At 47.5% G+C, this 17178-nt stretch overlaps 1 protein-coding gene and 1 non-coding gene across 5 annotated transcripts in view; one reads left to right on the top strand and one right to left on the bottom strand.

The window, feature by feature from the left end:
* Dop1b (DOP1 leucine zipper like protein B) overlaps positions 1-17178 on the bottom strand; it is a 106298-nt gene that overhangs the window by 79203 nt on the left and 9917 nt on the right. The window lies entirely within an intron of this gene.
* Positions 4374-4544, top strand: LOC143409045 (small nucleolar RNA SNORA67). Its single transcript, XR_013092559.2, has one exon. It is a non-coding gene; the product is annotated as a small nucleolar RNA SNORA67 (small nucleolar RNA).

Raw genomic sequence — 17178 nt, forward strand, 5'->3', positions numbered from 1 at the left:
ACGCACTCAGGTTATGTGGGAGGTAGAGGAGGGAGAGGAAAACAACATGTGTCATCAGAGGCCTGAGGCCTACATGAACTCTCAAAGTCAATAAAATTACAGATGCACGCCTATAGTCCCAGCCACTCAGGAGGCTGAGGCAGGAGGATCACAAGTTCAGGGTCAGCCTGGGTAACTTAGTGAGACCCTGCCTCAAAATAATAGTTTTAAAAAGGGTAGGGGATATAGCTCATTGGTAGAGCATGCCAGGGTTCAATCATCAAGAAATATTTTAAGACATTATAAAAAACCTAGTATTTTAAACAAAGGGAAAACCAACAAAATAATTTGAATAATGTGCTTATGTTAAAAAAAAATCAAGGAGGCCACTTAAGTCACACACTGTAACAGAGGATGAGAACAAACAGAGATGCTGCAGATAGGAAGGCCGCACAGGCACTGGAAGGGAAAGGCACTTTCACGAGGGACATTTTCAAACGTGAGAAAGGCAGGAGGGCCAGGAGCTGTCACCCAGCTGCAGCAAGTGTGGCTCCTGGATAGCCCAGAGGACACGCTCCCAGAGAGTCCTTTCTACCACTGGTGGCTTGCGGGTGTGGTGTGGGCAGGGGGCTCAAGGCTGTCTTCACTGGAAGTTATTTTTGATAAGATGGTTTTCTCTAATCTCAGTTTTGCTCAGTGTAGTTTAAGGACTTCTGCTATTTCTGGTGCCACAGATGTCCAGTCCCTCAGATGGCATTTAGGACTTGTGGGTATTTTGCTCCCCTCAGTCTGTGCAAAGCAGGATCCCACTGTTCTGCCCTTTGATCCCAGGATGGCAACAGGACTTACTCCAGCCAGTGAGGTGAGTGGCACTGTGAGCTGACTCTGGCTTGGGCTTTGAAAGCCAACTCAGAGCTTGTCAGCCTTCTGACCACTCTAAGATCAAGAAACAGAGGCTGGGCTGGGGCTGTGGCTCAATGGTAGAGCACTTGCCTTGAATGTATGAGGCACTGGGTTCTATCCCCAGCACCACATAAACAAATAAACAAAATAAAGGTATCGTGTCCATCTACAACTTAAAAAAAAAAAAAAAGAAAAAGAAACAGAGGCTGACCCCAGGGGCTTGGGAGGCTGAGGCAGGAGGATCACAAGTTCAAGGCCTGCTCCAACAATCTAGTGAGGCTCTGAACAACTTAGTGAGATCCTGTCTCAAAAAAAAAAAAAAAAAAAAAAAAAAAAAAGGGCTGGGAATGTGGTTCAGTGGAAAAGCACCCCGGGTTGGAACTCTAATACAAAAAAAAAAAAGATTGAAGGGGAAAAAAAAAGGACCCCAGCCTGGGTCCTGAGAAACTGGAGAGACAGAAACCAGTTGCTGACCCAGTGAGCCAGAAGAACACCAGGTGTGAAAGTCAAATGGCTCAGTGGCAAAGCACTTGCCTAGTGTGCACAGGGCCCTGGCCTCCATCCCCAGCACAGCAAAAAAAGGTCTCTGAGATTCGAGGCTTGTCTGTTGCCACAGCATAACCATCACATCAAGATCACCTCCTTCTCAGCCAAATTAATAAGAGTCCCTCCTATCTGTATGGTGATGTGTCCCAAGACTCCCTGTGGATGTTCAATACCACAGATAATGAGCCTCTCATACTGCATTTTTGCTTATACATACAATCTATAATAAAGTTTTACTTATAAGTTAGGCACTGAAAACAATAACAAAACAGAACAGTGAAAGCAGTATCATGTACCAGAAATTATGCAAATGTGGTCTCTCTAAGTACCTCACTGTACTGCACTGGCTCTCCTTGTGCAGATGTGAGACGACAGTCCACCTGACAAGATGAAGCGAGGTGCAGGACAGGCAAGTGATATAGCATCGGGGCTGCTGTCAGACCCCAGCAGCAACACGACGTTCAGGACAGCTTCTAGGTGATGAACAGGGAGGGCATGTACCAAGCTCTGTGGACACGCTGGACAGAGGGAGGATGCATGGCCCAGTGGGATGGCAAGAGCAGAAGCTTATCTTATGGATGCAGTAGTAAGAGTTCCCTTATGAAAGAAAGAGCTATCCATTATTTATTCCCTCCTTCTGGATGCTAAAAGCTCAGAGCTTGATGGGGTCCTCCACTGCCCCAATTTCTTTGGTTAGACCCCCTGATTCAGAAGTTCCTCTGCCCACGCCCTTGGAAAGGAGCCTACATGGCCAGCCACATTCTCTTCTAAGGACACTTCTCTGCAGGACCTGGGTGTTCCATGCCTCCTCTCTATTAGGGGAGATGGAGCGTACTATCTGTAGCTGCTGCTACTTTTGTAAAACAAGGTATTCTAGAAGGAACAGCCCTTGCCTGGGAGGATCAATACTGAACACTGTGCACTGCTGCTGGGATGCATACCGCGTGGCCACTGTGGAGAACAGTGAGGTGACTCCCCCAGAGATTGAGCATTTCATTTGCTTATCAAAGTGTCATCAGATCAATCAATCCCACGTCTAGATATATATCCAAAAGGTGCAAAAGCAGGGGCGTTAGCAGATACTTGCAACCCCTTGTCCACAGCAGCAGTATACACAGCACTGCCAACGACAAACAGCCAGGTGTCCACTGATGATGAAGGGATCAACAAAATGTGAATACACAGTGGGACATTCTGAGGCTTAGAGGGGAAGGAAGTTCTAACACAGGCTACAACCTGGATGAACCCCAAGGACATGGTGCTAAGTGAAGGGAGCTGTCATAAAACAACAAATATCATGTGATTCCACTTAGCTGAGGTCCCTGGTATAGCTCAATTCAGAGAGACAGGAAGTAGAAAGGAGGCTGCCAGGGTCTGGGAGGAGGGAGGAACAGAAGTTATTATTTAATGGGTATAAAGTTTCAGTTTGGGAAGATGAAAACACTGGAGATGGATGGTGGTGACATCCACAAAACACAAATGCACTTTAATACTATGCTACCAAACGAAGACTTGTGTGTGTGTGTGTGTGTGTGTGTGTTACTGAGGATTGAATCCAGGGCTTTGTGCATTCGAATCAAGCACTCTACCAACTGAGCTATTCCCAACCCATGAATGTACACTTAAAACTGGTTAAGATGGGCTCAATGATGTGCACCTGCAATCCCTGCTGCTTGGACAGATGAGGCAGGAGGATCACTTGAGCCCAGGAATTCAAAGCCATCCTGGGCAACACAGCAAGATCCTGTCGGGGGGGGGGGGGGAGGTCAAAATGCTAACTTTTATATTACTGTATATTTTACTACAATTAAAAATATAAAAGATTCAGTTTCATGGCAATTGCTCACATTGGCTAAGGCTACATAAACCATAAACTTGTGTGTCACTTCCACAACAGACCTTTCCCACACCAAACTGAAGACTCCTTCTTGACCAGATAACCAGGGGACATATTTCAGCAAACCCTCAAGAGACCCATGGCTACAGTCCAGCATCTGAAACTGAGAGTGAGCTTCAGTTTCTAATTAGGCTCTAAGGGCTTGTAAACTGATTCCTGTGTGTGTGTGTGTGTGTGTCCCCTCCTTAATGAACTAGTAAATTCTATTAAAGTTCTGGTGAGTGTTCTTATTCTCTGGAAGCCTCTTCACCCTTTGCCCTACACCAAAGCCAGCTCGCACCTGCATGGGTAAATGACATTATGACCCACGAAACCTGGCTCAGAAAAAGTGAAGACATGAAGCACTGGGATGTTAAAAAGGAAGCCATAGCTCACGGGCAACTCTCAAGCTATCCTCCTGATTCAAAGCAAGAGCACATGCCCTCCTGTGCAATCTTCGTGATTTTTTTCTCCCTTGGGCTAAAACTGGGCCACACGTGAAGTCAGCCTCTCTTCCCAGACTTTGCCTCATTCTCATCCACCCCCAGCTCTCCAAGAGCTGCCAGGACTGGCATCCTGGCACAGACGGAAAGGCTATCCTCTGTCTCTCTCTTTCCAGCCTCTATCCGGGCATTTTGTTCTGGCAAGAATCCTCTCCACCAAGAAAGCTCAGCAAATACTTGCAGGGCTGTTGCATGCTTTGGGTGGGGTTTTCAGGTTGGCTGGCTAGTCAGCCTAATATAGGTAGCTTGGAGAAATGTCCTACAACTAGGGAATAAATACATCAGAGAAATAGATGAACCTGGAAGGAAAAATGGCCATGTTTTCAAAATCACACTTTGAAAGTGCTATATGGGAAGGAAAAGCTACAATTAAACAGGAAATTAGACTTCCTTATTTCACCCAGGAACTGTACCATTCCAAAAGCATTTCTAGAACTATAATTAAGATATAATTACAATATTTTTTACCTCATTATATTTGTAGGCTTAGTAGATTGATCTTAGAACAAAATAACAAGGGCTGGGGTTGGAGCTCAGTGGCAGAGTACACACTTAGCATACACAGGTCCTGGGCTGGATCCCCAGCACCAATAAGTACGTAAACAAATATTTACAAAACACAAGAAAGGTGCCTCTCTCAGGAAAGTAGCAACTCAGAAGAAAACCTGGCTTACCTAAGGTCTTTGGGAGACAGAGGATACTTAATTTCTTTTGCTTCCCTTTGGCTGCAAACATGCATACTTAAGTTCCTCTGGATGGATCATATCTTCAATCCACAGGCTGAATTGACCATCTTTCTTAACATAGGCCAGAGGCGCTGATGTGCAGCAGGTTTCTTTAATCATCAACTATGACCTTCCTACCAACAGGGAAAACTACATCCACAAAATTGGCCGAGGTGGGCGTTTTGACTGTAAGGGTGTGGCTATTAACATGGTAGCAGAAGACAACAGAGGACTCTGAGACATTGAGACCTTCTACAACACCTCCACTGAAGAGATGCCCCTTAATGTTGCTGACCTTATCTGAGAGGCTGTCCTGCTACCTAACTCCAGCCAGGGTTCAATTCTGGGGGCTAAGGTCAGCTGGAAGGGGGAAGGAAGGGAGCCAAGGGATGGACATCTTGTCATTTTTTTTTCTTTTCTTTGAATAAATGTCACTTTTTGAGGTAAAAGAAAAAAATACAAAAAATTAAATCTAAGTTTATTTTAAAAGGTGGGGGGCTGGGACTGTAGCTCAGCGGTAGAGTACCTGCCTTGCATGTATGAAGAGCTGGATTCGATCCTCAGCACCACATAAAAATAAATAAAGACACTGTGTCCATCTACAATTAAAAGAATATTTAAAAACAAAAATAAGGGGGTGGGGGGAGCCTTGAACTACATCCCAATATCATTCCCAAAAGCTACGAAAGTTATCTCACTTTGTTTAACCCAAGAAAATACCTATGTTTTCCTTTGGCATTATACAATCTGACAGTGTGATATTCTCCAGGACTCTCCAGCTGATTTAGAAGGGTTCCATGTAGGAACTACAATGAAAATTTTCAAAAGACTAGAGCATGAACTCAAAAGGTAATTCAACAGACTTCAAAATGGTTAAGATGGTAAATTTTATATTATGTGTATTTTACTACAATTACAAATGTTTTAAAATGAACATAAATTAATAATATGGGTTGGAAGGAGGAAGAATTACATTTGATTTTAAAAATGCTTTATTTAGCCTGTAAAATCAGTTTTAAAAAATGTTTCCTTTAAAAGTTCCCAGCAGGGAGCTGGGATTGTGGCTCAGTGGTAGAGTGCTCACCTTGCCCGTGCAAGGCCCTGGGTTCAATCCTCACCACCACATAAAAATAAATAAAACAAAGGCATTGTGTCCAACTCCAACTAAAAAAAAAAAAAAAAAAAAAAAGATAAATATTAAAAAAAAAATTCCCAGAGGGTAGGGCTGTGGCTCAGTGGTACAGTGCTTGCCTAGCATATGTGAGGCACTGGGTTTGATTCTCAGCACCACATAAAAATAAATAAAAGTCCATCAACTAAAAAATATTTAAAAAAACAAAAAAAGTTCTCAGCAGAGAGTCCCAACCTGCCCCTGCACAGGGCAATGACATGGCTCCAGCAGCCAAATATTTATCCACAAAAAAACGTGAGTCATTTGGAAGCCTGTCTCCTGAAGCAAAGGAGGAGCTGTGTTCACTGCATGAGATACGGGCCTGCTCCCTCTGGAAGTCAGTCATCTTTATAAGGATGTTCTTTTCATGCCATGAAACGCAGCTGTGAGACAGCACAGTGAGTCAGACCTGACAGGTGGCACTAGTTTCAACACTGGCTGTGTACTCGCCAAGGGACACCAACAGTGCCCTTTACAAAGGAAAGAACAGACCTGAGTGATAACAGATTGGCCAGGACTTGCCACATTACAGCAAGCCAAGGCCCCACAGCCCGAGCGGAGCGTCATGCTTTCCTTGAATGGCGGTGCCTTGGGGGCTGGAGGTGGGGGCTGAGAGAGAGAAGCTGAGAAATAGGTCCGTCAGCAAGGGCACTGGGAGCCACTGCAGGCAGCTGGGTCCCACCGGCACCTGTGAGGTCACTTTTAACTGGGGGAGGGACATTGTCAGAACTACTAAAACAAGGAGCTTCCTTCTCAAAAAGGTCACCAGCTGGAACATAGCCATGCTGCATTTGGCCAGCCAGTCCTAGTTACCAGCTCTGGGCAGCTACCATCTGCAGCTCACCCCAGCTGCCAGACAGCCACTGGTGAGGGATGGAACTCCTGGGTTCCCTCTGCCTTCCACGCCAGTGAGAGATGCACTCGAACACTTGTTTTTTTTCTTTAAAATTCTTCTTAAGAGTGTTTTACTTCTTTTGAATCCATTTACCTCCTTGCTTAGGCTTGCTCTAGCTAATATTGACTCAAGCTTTCTGAGCAGGCCTCGTTCCTGGCAGAGGGCACGGAAGGCTACCACATGGACAAGCGACCAAGACTTTCAAAGGCACAGGTGGGAAGATGGAGGTAGCCAGGGAGTCCGGCAGGCCTGGCCTGATGGCTCTAGAAGCTCCTCTGCGCAGCTGCCTGACCTGGCTCTGCAGGGAGGGAGTGCTGGTCTTGGAACTGTGGAGCCTGTTCACACAGCACAGCTCGAAACCAGACACCAGCAGCTCCATCTGCCCCCCTGAGGGTCACCTGAACACTCCACAGAGGCTTCCTCACACAGAATATGTGCTGCCACCACTCACAGGCTGGCCTCAGAGAGGACGGGAGCACACAGGCACGCATCCATGTCCACCTCCTGGCCTTGCAGGGGCAACACCAAATGCACAGACACCTACACACACAGACCGCCCAGGCATACACTTGTCACACACACACACACATGCATGCCTACCCACACGTTCCACACATGTAGGTGTCTGCCCCCACAAGCACACACACGCCCACATCACATGCAACATGGACACATAAGTAGCACACGCCTACACATGTGAGCAACAGCTACCTTCACACCCAACACACGACATACACTCACACCCACACATGCACATGCTCTACACAGTCAGACACACTCACACATGTGCTCCCCATATGTGTAAGCACAGACTTACACATGTGCGCACACATGTAAACACACACCCCACACAGGTACAGTCCATACACCCCCACACATGCATACACATATGTATACACACTGATGCATACACATATCAAACTCATAAGCACACACCCACATACACACCACACATGTATACCCACATGCACACACATGCCACCTATCCCCCCATGCACATATGTGCACCAGGGGGTCATGAGCAAGAGGCCCTCCAACCACACAGGATGCTCCCAATCTCTTAGTTAAGATGACCTCGGTATCAACATTCTAGATCAAAAAACGACTTGTTACAACACAACGTGACAAACACATTGCTACCTCATCACACAGGCCACAGCACACCACTTGCGTGCCCCCTTCTGCGATTATTCCATTTAGGTTCCTAAAGCCACTCAGCACCACCTCTAACCCCTACTGTCCTGCCTTCCCACAAAGATACAGGTCAGCTGTGACACTGGGCGGCGCTCTCCCTACTTCAGACTCCCCTTTTATTCTTCGACAGCATCATATCCTCCCTGATCCCGCCACGCTCCACCCCGAGGGGGGACCCCCTCGCAGATGATGACCCAGTTGAAGGACAGAAATGCCATCCACACAGCCCACAGCCAAGCAAGCTGCTGAGCTTCTGTTTCTTCATCAGTAAATGGGTGAATGGGGCCGACTTCAGAGGCTGGAAAAGCACGTTACAGGGGCTTACAAGGAAATCACACTATTTTGCTGGGGTGGGGGGCTGTTAACGGCCAGCAGGCTCAGAAGTGGTGGGAGGAGGTTGAGGCAACCGAGTTTTGTAGGAAGGCAAGGAAAAGAGAGTGAAGACAGGGAAAAACGTACCCTCAGAAACCAGACTAAACCTCAGAACACACGCCACAGAGAACACCGGAATTCTTACTTTATGTGTGTGTGTGTGTGTGTGTGTGTGTGTGTGTGTGTAAGAGAGAGAGGAGAGACGTACACACACAGAGACACTGGGGATTGAACTGGGGGCTTTGAGAAAAGGTCTTGCTGAATTGCCGAGATTGGCCTTGGACTTAAGATCCTTCTGCCTCGGCCTACCAAGCAGCTGGGAAAACAGGCATGTGTCACCCTGACAAGCAAAATACTTCAATATTTATACCTGTGTGTCAGAGATCTAACAGAAGAATGGAATTAGATGTGGCACCTGGAAACGTCACCTTCCTTCTATTTAAATGTATTGTATTGTGATCCACATGCAGATAATATAGTTAACAATAACCTGTTAAAGTTCAAGCTGAGAGAAGAAAGAACATCTTAGGAACCGTCTCATCACAAATCCCAAACAGGTTTCAGTCCCCAAAATTCTACAGGTAGGAGTCAACATATACATATTTATATATACATATATATATGCATATTTATTTATTTATTTATTTTTTGTGCTGCTGGGGACTGAACCAGGCCCTTGTACATGTGAGGCACGCACTCTACCACCGAGCTGTATCCCCAGCTAAGTCAATATTCTTCAAAAGTCATGCCTGGAGACCAGAGTAGGACTGGTTCCTCGAGAGCACAGAGGTGGGATGGCTTCAGAATGGCTTCCCAGAACTGGGAACATGGCCTCCAGAGCTCTGGTTCCCACCGGCACAAGATCCTCCTCTCTGGAATGCATGGAGGCTCCCCAGTGAGCTGGCTCTGCAGCAGGTGACAGGCCAGGCAGCAAGGCACCAGAGTGTAGTGCAGAGTCTCAGTGGAACATGAAAACACAGCTCCCTAAGACTATGAGGCCTGCTCAGCCTCATCCACCTGATCACAGTTTTCCTCCTTGGTGCTTTCCCTTTGCTTCCCTGTCCCTCAAACAAGCCATGTGCACGGGAGCAGAGCTCTTTGTGGCTGGATGGGAAGTGGTGGTTAACAATGCCCAGGAAATGTGACAAAGAATAGTCCTGGCTTCCTCCAGACCAATGCAAGGCCAGAGCTGACTCCTCTCCAAAACATCAGCAGCTCTAAAACTGTCCAGGGACACTCGGGACAAAGAGGTAGAGTACCATGGCTGCCACAGAGGCGGCACTGCAAGAATACGCCCCCGTGAAAATACGAGGTTCTGCCTTAGAAACCTCTGCAATCATGTGGTAAAAGCCTTGATCCCAGGCGGCAGCCCTCCAAAGCAGATGGCAAGGGTAGGGGTTGATGTGGGACACTCTGGCTTTTAAGGGTATCAGCAGACAACATGCCTGCCTGAGCCCACAGAAAACAGGCTCCAGCTCCAATGCGCTAAGGGTGGTCCAGGGTCCTGGGCTCAGTGAGGACACGCTGGGCTTTAGACCAGACTCCCTAACTGCACAGGTTTAAATGAAGAAAACCCACTACCTCACGAGACCAGAGACCTAGGGCAGGTCCTCAGCTGGGGTGGCAATGTCTGGAGACATTTCTGGCTGCTGCAATGGGGGTGAGGGACGGGTGACACCAGCAGGCAGCAGAGAGAACCTAGAATGTTAATAAACCCCTGTAGCCTGGATGTCCACTGGGCTGAGCTGAGACCTGGTCCAGGGCAGCACATGGCTGTCTTTGGCTTATGCAAAGAGCTCCTAAGAGGATCCAGGGTTTTATGTACGTACCTATGTGCTGCCAAAGGCGAGTGGACTTGCAGCCTGTCTCTTCCTGTCAATGGCTATGGGTTCAGGCATTAGATTCTCCGACAAGTACACAGAAGAGCCAACAAAACAACCCAAAACACAAGTGCCTATTCTTCACTATTCTTTGTATTAGAGGAAATCCTTCCCAGACGCCAGCTGCAGCCTTCCCTGCACCTCTCACGGGTCACAGAAGGTCGTGTGGCATGTCTGAATTCATCTGTGCTAAGGAACACAGATTAGGGTTCCATCCTAGAACCATATCATCTACCACTTGGGCACCATGGGAGAGCATGCTGCTACTGGACCCCTACACATAACTAGAGTTCCACTGGCAAGACAGAAGAGGGGTGACCGGCTGCTGGGGGGCAACCAGGAGTCTGCCCTAACCTGGGAAGGCAGGACAAGTCTGATTGTGAACCTCGGGGTTCAGTCCTGCTCCTTCCTTCATCCCCAGCAGAACCTGGGAATTAGATGCTATTCCAGCCCCTTTACTTCCACAGCATGAGGAGAACTTAGCCTGAGTATCACCTTCACCACAAGCACAGGATGAGACTGTGCTGCTGGGAAAAAGGTCGACACTCTGCACACTGAGCAGTAATGAGGTGAAATGCATGTCTGCTCTATGAAGATAAGCAGTAAATAAATTCAGTAAGGAAGAGACGGATCCTTAAGGAGACACGCGACAGAGGGCAGCTGAGGGTTAAGGTAAATGGTGAGCCACTAGAGGCCCTTCCTCTCCTAGTTATTAGCATGTGCCAGGTGCCGGACAGTGCCAGGGATATGCCTTCACACCATGTGCCCCTTGTCCCGCAGTAAGGGGTACAGTTCGGCCATCTGTTCAGTGAGATGTGCTCACACTAGATATTTTCCTGGTGTGCCTTGAGCATGTGAGAGGAAGTGACATGTGCCACTAAGGCCTGTCAGGACATCACTATGGGGCTGGATGCAGTTCAGGGGGGAGCCCTGCCCAGCATGCAGTAGGTCCTGGGTTTTATCTGCAGCACCACAAACAAAACACACAAACATTTCCCTGTGCATGCTTTCACACAGCACTGAGTTTCTAGTCTTGTTTTAGCAGCTAACGTTACTGTAGCATCATTATTTAACACTGTTCCAGAAAATGCTAACAAAATATTAGGAAAAAATACACAAATTTAGTATTGGTGGATGGTGCACCTATCTACCTGAAGAACTCAAAGACAAGAACCTAAGAAAACAAATACATTCACTAAGATAATCAGTTCTCAGTTCCACCGGTTGATGGTTTCCTCTCCTCCAACTAGTTAAAACAGAGGAGGGCTGGGGTGCAGCTCAGCGGCACAGTGCTCCCCAAGCCTGTGTGAGGCCTGGTGCCACTTCCAGCACCCCCCCACACACAACACATGCACGTGCGCCCAGAAAAGGAACCCAGTCACGATAGCAAAACGCATGCATAACATATCCCTAATAACCTGAGGAACAGGAAGGACTTATGTGAGAAGAATGACAAAATCCTTAGGGTCACAAGTGAATACTTCTTAATGACTGAAGAGACTCACTACATTCCCACGTGGACGGCCCATCTGTGTAAACATGTCGCTTCTTCACACAGAGTAACCTATAATTGTTAGCTAATGTCCACAAACCTTCCCACTTAACGGTTTTTAAACATTACAAGTGATGCTAAAGTTCCCAGCCCGAAAATGCCAGAGGAATTCGGAAAGAGAGGAGGTGAGGAGGGGGGGAAGAGAACCGTCCTTCCAGATCAACGCATGATAAGGACAGCAGTTAACAGGTGGAGTCCCCAGCATCCATGCAGACAGATTAGTGGACAAAATAAGGCCACCAAAAGATCCTGTGGCCACAGCATTAGCCACAGGCCCTCTAGCACAGCAACGCCTCCCCGGCGAGCTCAAATTGATGTAAACAGCCCTGTGCACAGAGAGGCTCACGACAGCTTTCTTTAGAATCATGAAAAACTGGAAATACGTTAGCACAACAATAAAGGGCTTCTAGATTTTGTTCACGCATGTGTGCGGCTAAGAGGCTACAGAGAAGTGTCAACCTGCCTTTTCTGCTCCCTCATTTCCTCACGAGCATTTCTTGTGTGCTCACGTCAGTGGACTAAAGGTCTGTCCCACAGGAAGGCTGCGACTGCCAGGGCACTGTTCTAGCACAGACTGCCTCATGACCACACCCCTACAGCTGGTGGCTACCTCCCACTTTTTACTATACACGATGAAACTATGGAGACCCTCGCGGCTATCTTTGGGGGATGTCTGTCCATGGGACTAGAACACATTCACAGCAACCTGTGCTCCCCTCCTAGTCCTCTGTCATGGGGGAAATGCAGAGCCACAGTGAGGTGCTCACTCCACTGAAGTGGCTGAAGTTAACCTGACCCTACCAAGTGGGGCGAGGACACAGAGGAGCTGTGGCCTCAGCCACTGTGGCTGGGAATGCAAAATGATACAACCACTAGGGAAAAGGTCGGGCAGTTTCTTAAAAAAATTAAACCTGTATCCTTGGATGTAACCCAAACGTCCATTAACGGGGAAGTGGATAAACCACCCGTATATATCCATGGGCCTTACTCAGCAAAAGGGAATGATCAACATCCACAACAACTCTCAAAATAGCTTTGCTGAGGAAAAGAAGCCAGATCAGAGAAACAGATGACTTTATTAGAGTTTTAGAAAATGCAAACGAATCTATAGTGATAGCAAGCAGATTGGCACTCATCTAGGGACCAAGAGGGAGTAAGTGGTTACGAAAGTGCATGGGGAAACTTCTGGGGGTGACAGATACACATTCATTATCTTGATTGTGGCAACAGTTTCACCCAGATATACACAAATCTCAACAGTTACCAAATTATATACTTCAAATGTGTGCAGTCTACTTTATTATGTCAAGAAAATGGGAAGGGAAAAAAAAAGGGAAGTTAAAGACCATTTTAAAAAGTAAACAAATGGGAATGCCCACATTAGGCTTAAATACCTGCTTAAATCACAACAGGTATTCATGTTCAAACAGCTGCCTTGAGTGAAAAAGAGCCAAGTTTAACTTAGTTCCTTCTGTGTCAGTCTACACAGGCTGCTACAACAAAATACCACATACCATGTGGCTTAAACAACAGAAAATCCACTTCTCCCAGTACTGGAGGTGGAGGTCCATGATAAGGTGACAGGTGATTCAGCTCTCTTCCCACCTGGCTTGAAGAGAGCTGCCTCTGGCTGTGTCCTCACATGGAGTAAGGCGAGGAATGGAGGAAGGAGGGGGTGTCTCTTTCTTCTTATAAGACCACAGTGATATCAGCTCAGGGCCCCACCATAATGACTTCATTTAACCTAAATGAAGTCCTGAAGACCTTGCTCCATAGGGAGTCACACTGAGGGTTATGGTGGCAACATATGAATTTGGCAGTGGTGGGTGTGGCAATTCAGTACATAGTGCCTTCCACACCAAGGCCTGCAAGACATTTCTAGCTGTATAACTTTCTCAGAAGAATTTATACCATATAAGTGGATCACAAGCCCTTTCCTTTATCCATAAACTCAATTCTGCTAGAGGAGCTTTTGTCGCTAGGAATGTGGAGGGCTAATTCATCTGTCCAAACCTGGACTGTTTCTCTCTAGCAGGCTTGAAAGGAAGAAAGGCAAAAGGTTCTTTTACTCAAACACAAAACCAGTAAGACCTTATTCTAGCTACCAGGAATTGAAATGCAGAGTCAATTCTGCTCGGCAAAGAGAAGCGCTCTCAATCCTACAGTGTCCAAGTGGCTTGCACACAGGCTGCTGATGAAGTCCGAGTCGGCAAGGCCCTTGCACAATCTCAGCTCCTTCCAGATGGCCTGGGGTAGGGAATGGAGCCAGAACGTCATGTCATCTGAGCCCTACAGTCACTGTGGCAAACCAGGACTGCACAACCTCTGCCACCCATTAGAAGCAGGGTTAGATGTGCCATACTTTTAGCAACATCTTCTCAATTCTGCTGCAAGAACATCAGGATGCTGCCAGAAATACATGGATCCTATGTGTACTTTCAGCACAAGGCTACTTTACTTAAGAGAGAAGGGAGTCGGTAATTGTCAACAGCATCCTCTCCACTTGGCCTCTTCTCAGAAGGCCATCCAGGCCATGTCCTCCCGCGACCCTAGTATTGCACTATTTGACAACCTCAGGGTCACAGGCACGGAGACACCAGAAGGTTACTGGTCAATGGCTAAAACAGTAGTCCCTACTAAGGTGCCACACTGTAACAGATGGGGCTATGAGAGAGGACAAGATGAAAACAGGCATCCTGTAGGCAAAGATGTCACCTCAGACCCTCCCACTCAGATCCAGAGTGGGGAGTTAACTGTGGCAGCAGCAGCAGCCACTGAGATGTAGGGGCACCTGCAAGACACTCAGAAGTAGGTACCCCACAATGCACTCTCCACGAAGCAGTCAGCGCAGAGCTCTGGAGCGCGGCTGTGGGCATAGATCATCAGGAAGGATCCCTGACGCGGATGTCCAGAGTCAATTCTTCTGTATCAGTCTACACAGGCTGCTAAGTATGCAGAGCATCACCGCATCACTGCACACGCAAGAACTGAAGGTCTCTAGGGCACTCATGGGTACGAAGGAGATTAAAGAAATAACCTTTTAACTTCTATCAGGGGTGTGACGAAAGACCACCTGGGCTTCCACCAGAAATGAGCTTTCTTAAAAAAGCTAGTGTGTGCAGAGACGATGTGTACCTCCTCAGACCTGGTTACGGGCTGAATCACATTGCCTGCAAATGCCCAAGCTGAAGTCCCAACTCCAACATCAGGGTGTGACCATATGTGGAGACAGGGCCTCAAAAGAGGTAATTAAGTAGAACAAGGCCCTCAGGGTGGGCCGGTATCCCTATAAGAACAGATCAGAATACAGACACAGAGGGACAAACACAGGGAGAAGAGACCATCTGCAATCCAAGGAAAGAGGCCTCAGGAGAAACCATCTGGAGCCACCTTCACCCTGGACTTCTGGCCTCCAGGATGGTGAAAAACAAGCCAAGTGTGTGCAGCCCCCCAGCCTGGGGTGTTTGTGGTGGTGGTCCTAGTGAACAAGGCAGGCTCAGAACTAGAGTGGCTCTATGTGAACAGATACCAGTCAACAGAGGAGAGGGGTAATTTGGGCAGGGGTGAAAATTAAGATTCTGTCTGGACTCTGCAAAGGTCCAGAACAGCTCACCTGGCCTGAGCCCTGAGTCCATGCGCCTCCTGCTCCTCCAGAACTGTGGTGCTCATTCTAAGACCAATGATGAGGAGGCTCTGCTCTACAAGGAGACCAAAATAAACTGAAGACTTCAGGAGCTGTCCGGGGATGCCCAAGGTCCCTAGCTGTCCATGTGGTTCAGGAAACGTGCCTCTGGCCATCTGCGAGATTTATGGTGTCTGTCCTCAAAAGCAGCAAAAAGAGATGGCTCACTTGGGGCACTGGTACTACCAAGGACAATTTTTAAAAAAGAAGATTGGTCATAAGCTTTTAAATCCACAGAGGCATTCACTCTATCCTTCATTTTGGGGCTGGGAGCCACCATGCGCCGCTGAGCTTCTTTCTTTCTAACTGAAATCTGGTATCCTTTAACCAAGAGCTCCCAGTCCCTGGTCCCCTCCTCGACTCTCTACCTCTAAAGCTCAGCATTCTTCCCTCCACCAGAGTTCAGACTGCAGTATCCATCTTTCTGTGGTAGGCTTAGTGCACTTAACATAACCTTCCTCAGTTTCATCCATCTGTCACAAATGACAGGATGCATTCCTTTTTTGAAAGCTGAATGGTATTTTGTTTTATATATTTTATTGATTAAAATTTATCTAAAAATAATTAGATGATGGCTTGAAGTCTCAGATGAACAAGTAGCCAAAGCTACCCTGATTATGCTGACACACCTAAAACTATGAAAGCTACACAATACCCTAAAAAAAAAAAAGTCAATGATACCTTATTATAGAAAAATTCTAGAAATTGTATTGAAAATTTAACAAGTTGGTAAATGATACAATTAGAATCTGTCTAGAGTTGGATAAAGCAAGACCTCTCAGGGCTCAGTTTTCTGTTAGTAAAAAAGGTTGATCAAGAAGCATCTGCTCTTCTGAATCTATGGTTTGTGCTTACAGTCTGCAGCTACCCACCTAGAGAGCATCTTGACCAAACCCACAGTATGGTTTGCATCTGCGTCATAACAGTTTTTATTAATTCAATGCTACAGTAACTGAGTTTCTGTGCATATACATTAATCTAAGAAATCCCACCACATTAAACCTTAGGAAAAATCTCCATGCACATTGGCACCCGCCAGGTCCCACAGAACACAGAAGCTACAAGCCTCAGAGAAGCAGTAACAACTAGAGTTACCCTGACCCAACTTGCTCCCTCCCGCGCCTCCAAACCAGTCACTGCTCTCGGGCTATAGGTGCCCACCTCCACCAGGCCTCCCATGTTCTCTGGCAGCCAGAGGGATCCTCTTAACAGGTAAGGACAGGTCTCCTTGCTCAAGTCCTCCCAGGAAGGGCTCTCAGTGGCTTCCCCTCCCCCTGCCCACTCTAGAATAAAACCCGACCTGAGACCTGGTCCCACTGCCATCCAGGCCATATCCTCCCACTTCGACCCCAGTATTGCACTATTTGACAACCTCAAGGTCATGGGGACACCAGAAGGTTGCTGGTGAATGGCTAAAATAGTAGTCCCCTACTGAGGTGCCACACTGTAACAGATGGGCCTACGAGAGGACAAGATGAAAACAGGCATCCTGTAGGCAAAGATGTCACCTCAGACCCCGACTCAGATCCAGAGTGGGGAGTTAACTGTGGCAGCAGCAGCCACTGAGATGTAGGGGCACCTGCAAGCCCTCAGAAGTAGGCACCCCACAATGCACCCTCCACGATGCACCCTCAGGCCTATGCCCCAGAAGGCCTTCCCGCCAGGTTGCCCACTGCATTCAGGCCTCTGCTCCATGTCCTGTGATCAGAGTTGTCTCTAAAACAGCACCTGGCCTCCTCCTCACCACCCCACACCCCAGGAGTATCTCCTTCTTGGTGTTCAGCACCCAGCACATATTGGTTGCCTGTTGTCTGTGTCCTGCCAATGAAGCCTCCCACTCCATGGGAGCAGGAGCTCTGTGTTGGGGGCACATCGCAGCACCCAGGCGTACATGTGTCTT

This window comes from Callospermophilus lateralis, chromosome 10 (genome assembly GCF_048772815.1).
Source record: "Callospermophilus lateralis isolate mCalLat2 chromosome 10, mCalLat2.hap1, whole genome shotgun sequence".
NCBI classification, from domain to species: domain Eukaryota; kingdom Metazoa; phylum Chordata; class Mammalia; order Rodentia; family Sciuridae; genus Callospermophilus; species Callospermophilus lateralis.